The 9,135-nt window shown below is 49.1% G+C and overlaps 1 non-coding gene across 1 annotated transcript; it reads left to right on the forward strand.

Annotated features, from left to right (window-relative positions):
• The first annotated feature begins 1,746 nt into the window (after positions 1–1,746).
• LOC119976949 lies at positions 1,747–1,910 on the forward strand. Its single transcript, XR_005463103.1, has one exon. It is a non-coding gene; the product is annotated as a U1 spliceosomal RNA (small nuclear RNA).
• The last annotated feature ends 7,225 nt before the right edge of the window (positions 1,911–9,135 follow it).

The raw sequence follows: 9,135 nt of genomic DNA on the forward strand, positions 1-9,135 counted from the left end.
ATGTCAGGTGGGCGGCTCGGTGGTGCAGTGGTTAGCACTGCTGCCTCACAGCGCCAAGGTCCCAGGTTCTATCCCGGCCCTGGGTCACTGTCCATGTGGAGTTTGCATGTTCTCCCTGTGTCTGCTTGGGTCTCACCCCACAACCCAAAAGATGTGCAGGGTAGGTGTATTGGCCACACTAAAGTTTCCTTAATTGGAAAAAATGAATTGGGTACTCTAAATTTATTAAGAAAAACAAATGTGTGTCTGGTATGTATGTGTGTCAGGGTGATTGTATGTGCCGGGGTGTGTTTGTCAGGGGTGTGTGTTAGAGGTGTGCGTGTCAGGTGAGTGTGTGTGTGTGTGTGTGTTGGGGGGTGTCTCTGAGAGGGTGTGTAGATGTGTCGGGTGTGTGTACGCGGGTTGGGGTTGTGTGTACCCTTGTGTATGCTGTGTATATGTGTGTGTGCAGGGGGTGTGTACCCATGAACATTAACCTGAAGCCCCAAAACAAACCTTCTCAGATTCTTCTTAATAACCTGCCCATGATCCTAAAAACCAAACCAGAGTATCCTGCTCCTGGTTGGTTCCTAATATACTGTTCCAGGAAACAATCTCTAATACATTCAATGAACTCTGCCTCCAGGCTACCTTTACCAATTTGATTCCTCCGGTCTATGTACACATTAAAAGCACCCATTATTATTGCCGTACCTTTCATGCAAGCCCCTGTATTTCCTGGTTTATACTGTGTTCTACTGTAAAACTACAGTGTGAGGACCTATAGATTACTCCTACCAAGGATGCCTCTTGAACATCACTATCATATCTGCTTCCCCCACCTCCCCGGACAGCAGGTTCCACACTCACTACTCTCTGTGTAAAAAACCTGACTCACACATCTCCTCGAAACTTTGCTTCTCATACATTATTATTATTTGTTTTGAATATATATGTAGAGTACCTAATTCTTTTTTTTTCAATTAAGGGGCAGTTTAGCGTGGCCAATCCACTTTGCCCATCTTTGGATTGTGGGGGTGAGACCCACGCAGACACGGGGAGAATGTGCGAATTCACATGGTCAGTGACCCAGGGCCGGGATTAAACCCTGGTTCTCAACGCTGTGAGGCCGCAGTGCCAACCACTGCGCCACCATGCCTCTCGCACATAAAATGTATGACTTCAAGTAATTAAATTTCCACCGTGGGGAAAAGCGTCTGATTACCCACTCTGCCAATACCACTCATAATGATATAATCCTCGGCGCTGTGTGTGTGTTGGGTGTGTGTGTGCTGGGGTTGTATCGACATTAACATTAACCTGAAGCCTCAAAAAAGTCCTCCTCAGATTCTATCTCAATAATCTCCTCATGTCTCTAAAAACAATCATCCTCGTGACTCTAAAAATACCCTACTCAATTTTTCTGTCTCTCCCAGTTTCAGAAAAATTAATTCTTTCTTTGCTGAACAAAACTCGGCAGAGGTTTTAATTCCAAAAACGGTCCCTCAGTTTGACGGACAGGTACGTTAAGGGGCGGTTCACCTCCTTTTAAGGACAATATGCAAATGAGCTTAGCGGGCTTTTTAAGCAACGTATGTCCTACTAGAGAGGAATACTCCAACATTTGTCAGAATAATACAGAAGTTCCGGCATTTTTGGTGAGAGGATATTGTCAGTAAAGTAATAGTTTGGCGGTGTAAATGCAGTAAGTGTGAGTGTAAGATGTGATGTGTGGTGTGGGCTTGGAGGCTGTGAGCGTTTTTAAGCATACTTACCTGGCAGGGGTGAAACCATGATCAAGAAGGTGGTTCGCCCAGGACGAGGCTAGCCCATTGCACTTCGGGTGTGCTGACGCCTGCGATGTCCCCAAATGCGGGATACTCGACTGCAAAATTTGTGGTAGTGGGGGACTGCGTTCGCGCTCTCCCCTGATTTACAAATCAAAAATAGAACTGCTATTCACAGAGTTACCAATAGGACGCTGAACTATTTTTAGATTTATCTTTGCTGCAGTTATGTATTTTTCCACCCAGTAATTGACTACGTCCATTATTTTGCTCCCTCCCATTGTCACCGGACAATTATTCGTTCTGCTCGTAGTTTGCATCCTCCTTATTTATCCATCTTTGCCAAGAATCTATCCACCTTTGCCTTGAAAATATTCAAACTCGGAGTCTCATGTGATTGTTGCAAAGTTAAGGAGTTGACTGTATTTTTCTGCTGCTTATCTTGCAATCCTTTATTTTGTCCTAGTTCACAGTGTCCTGGTTTTGCCGCCCATCTGCACTGGCCTTTGGAAAGAGCACCCTACTGAAGCCCGCATATCTATCCTATCCCCGTAACCCCTACTTAACATTTCGACACTAAGGGCAATTCAGCATGGCCAATCCACCTAACCCGCACATCTTTGGACTGTGTGAGGAAACCGGAGCACCCGGAGGAAACTCATGCAGACAGGGGGAGAATGTGCACACTTCGCACAGAGAGTGACCTAGCCGGGAATCGAACCTGGGACCCTGGAGCTGTGAGGCAACAGTGCTAACCATTTTACTACCGTGCTGCACTCATGTTTAACTTTTCCAGGGATATATGTCTTGCGTTGGGCATCCTGATTGGTATTTTTGCGAAGAGGAACTGTGATAAATTGTAGGAATCCTCATTTGATTGTGGCAGTCAGGTAGGGCTGGGCGGGGGGGGGGGGGGGGGGGGGGACCCAGACTGCAGTGGCATTGTTGCCGGTGAACAGACTTTCGCTCTGTGTGCTTCCGAATGAGTGCCGCTATTGAGTATGTTTTTCTGGATGAGGATCTTGACTGTATTTCAGGTCTTTAGAGCTCAGTTTGAAGATTTGCGAGTTATCCTTGGGAGAATGGTGGAGGTGCATGAGACTGCTTGAATTCGAAAGGGCATGTTCCCTTTGAGTCGTAAAGATCCTATTATATAGGGCAGCATGGTGACACAGCCCTGCTGCCTCACGGCGCTGAGGTCCCAGGTTCGATCCCGGCTCTGGGTCACTGTCCGTGTGGAGTTTGCACATTCTCCCTGTGTTTGCGTGGGTCTTGCCCCACAACCCAAAGATGCGCAGGCTAGGTGGATTGGCCACGCTAAATTGTACCTTAATTAGAAAAAATTAATTGGGTACTCTAAATTTTAAAAAAAAGAAAGCACTGCTGCCTCACGGCACTGAGGACCCGGGTTCCATCCTGGCCTTGGGTCTCTGTCCATGTGGAGTTTGCACATTCTCCCCAAGTCTCACCCTCACAATCTAAAGATGTCAACTTAGGTGGATTGGCCACACTGAATTGCCCCCTAATTGGAAAAAAAGAATTGGGTACTCTAAATTAATTTTTAAAAAGATCCTGTTGTATGGCATGTTGCCTATCCTGACAGGTTTGGGAGGCAGAGGCTGGACAAGGTGTGTCCGTGAGCCTGATCCCTGTCAAGAAGTGGGAGGCGAGTTCCCGATTGAGTATAAAAAGTGGGCGGCGCAGTGGTAGCACTGCAGTCTCACGGCGCTGAGGTCCCAGGTTCGATCCCGGTTCTGGGTCACTGTCCGTGTGGAGTTTGCACATACTCCCCGTGGGTCTTGCCCCCCACAACCCAAAGATGTGCAAGGTAGGTGGATTGAACATGCTAAATTGTCCCGTAATTGGAAAAAATGAATGGGGTTCTCTAAAAAATTTTTTTAAAGTATGAAAAGTGGTTGCCATGCTTTAGTCATCTTGATTTGGAGGCTGGCTGCATCAGGCTTCAAGAAGCACAGAGTATTTGATTTGAGAGGCCTGGGGCCATTTGGGCCCGCTGACCACTAGCCTTGTGCTGTTCCATTCTTGGTGCTTGTCTGAGGGGTTGGCGGTGGCCGTTTGTTGAGCCATCCCCCCGGCTGGGGCCCAGGGTGGTTTGGCTGACAGAGCGGCAGCATGGTGGAAGTGAAAGTGCTTTGTTTGTTGGAATCTTTGCGAGATCCTGAGGAGTGTTCAATGACCCTGTCTTGGCTTTGGCCTTCTCAAGCAACATAGATGCTGTTATTATACCGCAATTCTTCTATAATCTTGGACGTTACTCCCTTGCGATTATGCTGTTGATTACTTATTGTTGTTTTTTTTCTCCTGCAAGGGCGTGTGAGGTGTGAGCACGAGGCGGGTGTCATCTGTTATCTTCTGTTTGTAAAAATTAGATTGAGTTGATTTTGTGAAATGTGGTCTGTGCACAATTTTACTCCTTTCTGTCATTGAGTGTCATAATCCTTGTGGTTATGGGAGGGTGATGGTTTTTGTCACTCCCTTGCCCCGTTTATAATGAAGATTAGTGGAGTCAGGGTGGGTTGATGGATGGATGGTTGGGTTGGTGTTGGGTGCCAGGGTTAGTTAAGTCCTCACTGGGATTGAGAATGGCCCCCCAGTTAGAGCTAACCGATCAGGTTTTTATTTTGAACTTAAGAATCTGGGCCTTTTTCCTTTGATGGGCTGGATAGGTTATGTGTCCTGGGGTCGAGTAGGTTCATTACTTTTTAAAATAAATTTAGAGTGCCCAATTCTTTTTTTTCCAATGAAAGGGCAATTTAGCATGGCCAATTCACCTAACCTGCACATCTCTTTGGGTTATAAGGGTGAGACCCATGCAGACGCGGGGAGAACCCCACACAGACAGTGACCTGAAGATTTGGTCATAATCTGAACAAGTTGATGCCGGTCTTCTCTGTACAAATGTATGGAATGATGCTGCTTCTGTACTGGGCCTGAGACTGGGTATTGTGTTGTGTGGCAAACGTAACTCCCCTTTAGATTATCACAGAATCCACAGTGCAGAAGGAAGCCATTCGGCCCATTGAGTCCGCACCGGCTCTCGGAAAGAGCACCCCACCCAAGGTCAACACCTCCACCCTATCCCCATAACCCAGTAACCCCACCCAACACTAAGGGCTATTTTGGACACTAAGGGCAATTTGTCATGGCCAATCCACCTAACCTGCACATCTTTGGACTGTGGGAGGAAACCGGAGCACCCGGAGGAAAGCCACGCACACACAGGGAGGATGTGCAGAGTCCGCACAGGCCGTGACCCAAGCCGGAATCAAACCTGGGACCCTGGAGCTGTGAAGCAATTATGCTATCCAGAATGCTACCGTTCTGCCCAACTGGAGTTGGCGCATATTTTCTTTGTTCGTTACTTTTCATAAGAGTTTGGTTCAATTAGGCCTGCATTTCCTGGAGATGAGAAGAATGACAGGAGATCCGATTGAAACGTATAAAATTCTAACAAGACTGGACAGACTAGATGCAGGGAGAATATTTTCCCTGGTTGGGGAATCTAGAACCAGCGGATACAGTCTCAGGATGCGGGGTAGATCATTTAGGACTGAGATGAGGAGAAATTTCTTCACTCGAGGGGTGGTAACCTGCAGAACCCGTGATTGGTTCCTGCATGGGTGTAGACGGGTTTGGTATCCGAGGAGAGGAGGCTGTGGTGTGTCATTACTGCTAGAGTTGAGGGAGATATATATTGGTGCACGTCCGTGCAAGGCACGGAAAATCTATTCTGAGCTCTCATGGTAATTGCGAGCTGAGCGGTGCTATTTCATCAGGTTTTCATGGCTTCATCCTCTTTCTCCCTTGGTCTCTGGTGGGGCTATGGAGGCATTTAGCTATCTCTAATGATTGTATTGAGCCAGTCACATTGTTGTTCTCCTGCCCCCCTCATGCATGCTGGTCCTTGCCCATGGCGATGTATTGTTTTTGTAAATTTGTGTTGTTTGTTAAAATGCAAAACCTTAATAAACATTCTTGAATAAAATTATTCAAAGACTCCGCTTCCGCCATCTTTTGAGCAAGAGTTTTCCAAAGGCTCATGGTCCTCAGAGAAAATAATTAGCCTAATCTCTGTTTTAAATGAGCAATCCCTTAAAACAGAGATCTCTAGTTCTAGACTGTCCCACAAGAGGAAACATCCTCTCCCCATCCACCCTGTCAAAACCCCTCAGGATCTTGTATGTTTTAATCACGTTGCCTTCAACTCCAGCAGAAACAAGCCAAGCCTGTCTAGCCTTTCTTCATGAGACAACCCACCCATCTCACTCCAGTTATTAGTCTGGTAAAACGTTCCTGAACTGCTTCCAGCACATTTACATCCTTCCTTAACCAGTACTCCAAATGTGATCTCACTGGTGCCTGACTGAAGCAGGCCCACTTTTGTGTTCAATTCCCCTAGCAATAAATTATACCATTTGATTAGCTTTCCTAATTAATTGCTGTGTCTGCATACAAGCCTTTTTAAAGACAAACATTTAAGTACCCAATTATTTTTTTATCCAATTAAGGGGCAATTGAACATGGCCAATCCTCCGACCCTGCACTTCTTTGGGTTGTGGGGTAAGACCCACGCAGTCATAGAACATAGAACAGTACAGCACAGAACAGGCCCTTCGGCCCTCCATGTTGCGCCGAGCATTGTCCGAAACCAAGATCAAGCTATCCCACTCCCTGTCATTCTGGGGTGCTCCATGTGCCTATCCAATAACCGCTTGAAAGTTCCTAAAGTGTCCAACTCCACTGTCACAGCAGGCAGTCCATTCCACATCCTAACCACTATCTGAGTAAAGAACCTACCTCGGACATCCCTCCTATATCTCCCACCCCGAACCTTATAGTAATGCCCCCTTGTAACAGCTACATCCACCCGAGGAAATAGTCTCTGAAAGTCCACTCTATCTATCCCCCCTCATCATCTTATAAACCTCTATTCACGATGACAATGTAGAAACTCCAACGTTCAGTGACCCGGGCCGGGATCAAACCGGGTCCTTGGCGCCGTGAGGCAGCAGGGCTGACCACTGTGTCACTGTGCTTCCCGTCTGCTTACTCGCCTTCTGTGATTCACCTTTGTCATTTTCATTCACGCATCCACTTGTTCACTGGCCAGCAGAGGGCGGCGTTGCACCATTGTCCTCAGACGCCAGAGAAACAGGCTTTGTGGAAGAAATGCTTTGACCACTTTTTCATTCATTCACCCAGAAATAAATGACCTTCCATTGCAGCGGCCAGCTACTTCTAAAATTACTTTTACCTCCCAATGCCAAATTAGCTCCTGAAGTGATATTTTTCTTTTTTCTTCCGATAATAATCCTTGCCTTTAATTATTTGTCCAATTCCCTTTTGAAGGTTAACATTGACAGCAGTAGCTGGTTTACGATGTGAGAGGGAGAGAAGAGGTGAGGGAATGAACCTATACAGGTGAGTAAGGCTTCCCATCAGTCCAGGTTGGGTCTGCACCGAAGTGTGGATGTACGAAGGGATCTGGGTGTCCTTGTCAATGAAAGTGCAGCCAACAATTAGGAAGGCAAATGATTTGTCAGCATTCATTGCAAGAGGATTGGATTTCATAGAACATACAGTGCAGAAGGAGGCCATTTGGCCCATCGAGTCTGCACTGTACCATTTTAAGCCCTCACTTCCACCCTGTCCCTGTAACCTAATAACCCAATAGCCTCTCCCAACCGTTTTGGACACAAAGGGCAATTTATCATGGCCAATCCACCTAACTTGCACATCTTTGGACTGTGGGAGGAAACCGGAGCACCCGGAGGAAACCCACAGACACGGGGAGAACGTGCAGAATCTGCACAGACAGTGACCCAGCAGGGAATCGAACCTGGGACCCTGGTGCTATGAAGCCACAGTGCTATCCACAATGCTACCGTGCTGAAGTAGGAATGTCTTACTGCAGTTATGCAGGGCCTTGGTGAGACCACACCTGGGGTATTGTGTGCAGGTTTGGTCTCCTTATCTAAGAAAATATATACTTGCTATAGAGGGAGTGCAGCGGAGGTTCACTAGGCTGACACCAGGATTGGCGGGACTGTCCTATGAGGAGAGATTGGTTCAACTGGGCCTGTATTTACCAGAGATTATAAGAATGAGAGGAGATCTGATTCAAATGTATAAAATTCTAACAGGGCTGGACACATAAAATGCAGGGAGAATATTTTCCCTAATTGGGAAATCTAGAACCAGCGGATACAGGGCGCGATTCTCCGAGGCCGCGCCACTTTTTCACCGCGATTCTCCCAACAGGCGAAATCGGTCCCGTCTGGTTCATCGCGGCGCAAGCCGGAGACTCGCTCGAGGCACCGAAACTGGTGATTCTCCGTTACCCCCTCTATTCTCCGGCCCGGATGGGCCGAAGTCCCGACGGCGTGACCCTAGTTTTTTTTAGTCATGAGCCAGTCGTCCTGGCTGACGTTGGCTGCTGAGGAGGTGGGCGGACTGTCCCGGAGTCTCCTCAGACTGGGGAAGGCTTCTCCGAAAACGCTGCGGCCAATGGGGGGACACTGCGGCCAACGGGGCGGGGGGGGCGGTGTGTGTGTGTTGGGGGGGGTGAGGTGGGAGGGGGAGGAGAGGGAGGGAGCGAAGGTGGGAGGGGGGAGAGGGGTGGAGTGGTGGGAGGGGGCAGAGGGAGTGAGTGGAGGTGGAAGGGGGGTGGAAGGGAGTGGAGTGGGAGGGGGAGAGGGATGGAGTGGTGGGAGGGGGCAGAGGGAGGGAGTGGAGGTGGGAGGGGGGGCTGGGAGGGAGTGGAGGTGGGAGGGGGGAGAGGGAGTGAGTGGAGTGGGTCGTCCATCCGTTGATGCCACATGTCAGCCGCCCTGCCATGGCAGGACGGTGATGAGGACACGCCCGCAGGTTGCAGTGTAGCTGATGGGCAGAGCCCACTGATGCACCAGTGAGGAGGACGTTGTTAACTGATCGTTGGACGCAGACAGTGACCAGGGGTTAGGCTGCCGCGTGTCAGCAGCGCGACCAGGCCACCGGGGCACACAGGTATCCCGTGGCAGCCGGCTGCCGAGGTGTCGAAGAACCTCCGTGTAACATGTCGTTTCTCTGCCCCCCACCACCCTTCTGTAGGTCATCATGTACGCCAACCAGACGGCGATGTTCACCGCAGTGGTTGGAGCCGCTGCACTGCAGTTGGCCATCCAGCAGCGTCGGCAGCGACAGCCAACAGTGAATACAGATGCAGGGGCTGCTGCTGCAGCAGAGGGGATGGCCGCGGAGTGGCCCGTCGTCGCTGTGCAGGCTGCAGGCCCTCATGGCCGGGATGTTCAGGGGGATGCCGAGGGGAACATTGACCCCTAAACGCTGAGCAAGGCACAGGCTGCGGGCA

Source organism: Scyliorhinus canicula, chromosome 13 (genome assembly GCF_902713615.1).
Source record: "Scyliorhinus canicula chromosome 13, sScyCan1.1, whole genome shotgun sequence".
NCBI classification, from domain to species: domain Eukaryota; kingdom Metazoa; phylum Chordata; class Chondrichthyes; order Carcharhiniformes; family Scyliorhinidae; genus Scyliorhinus; species Scyliorhinus canicula.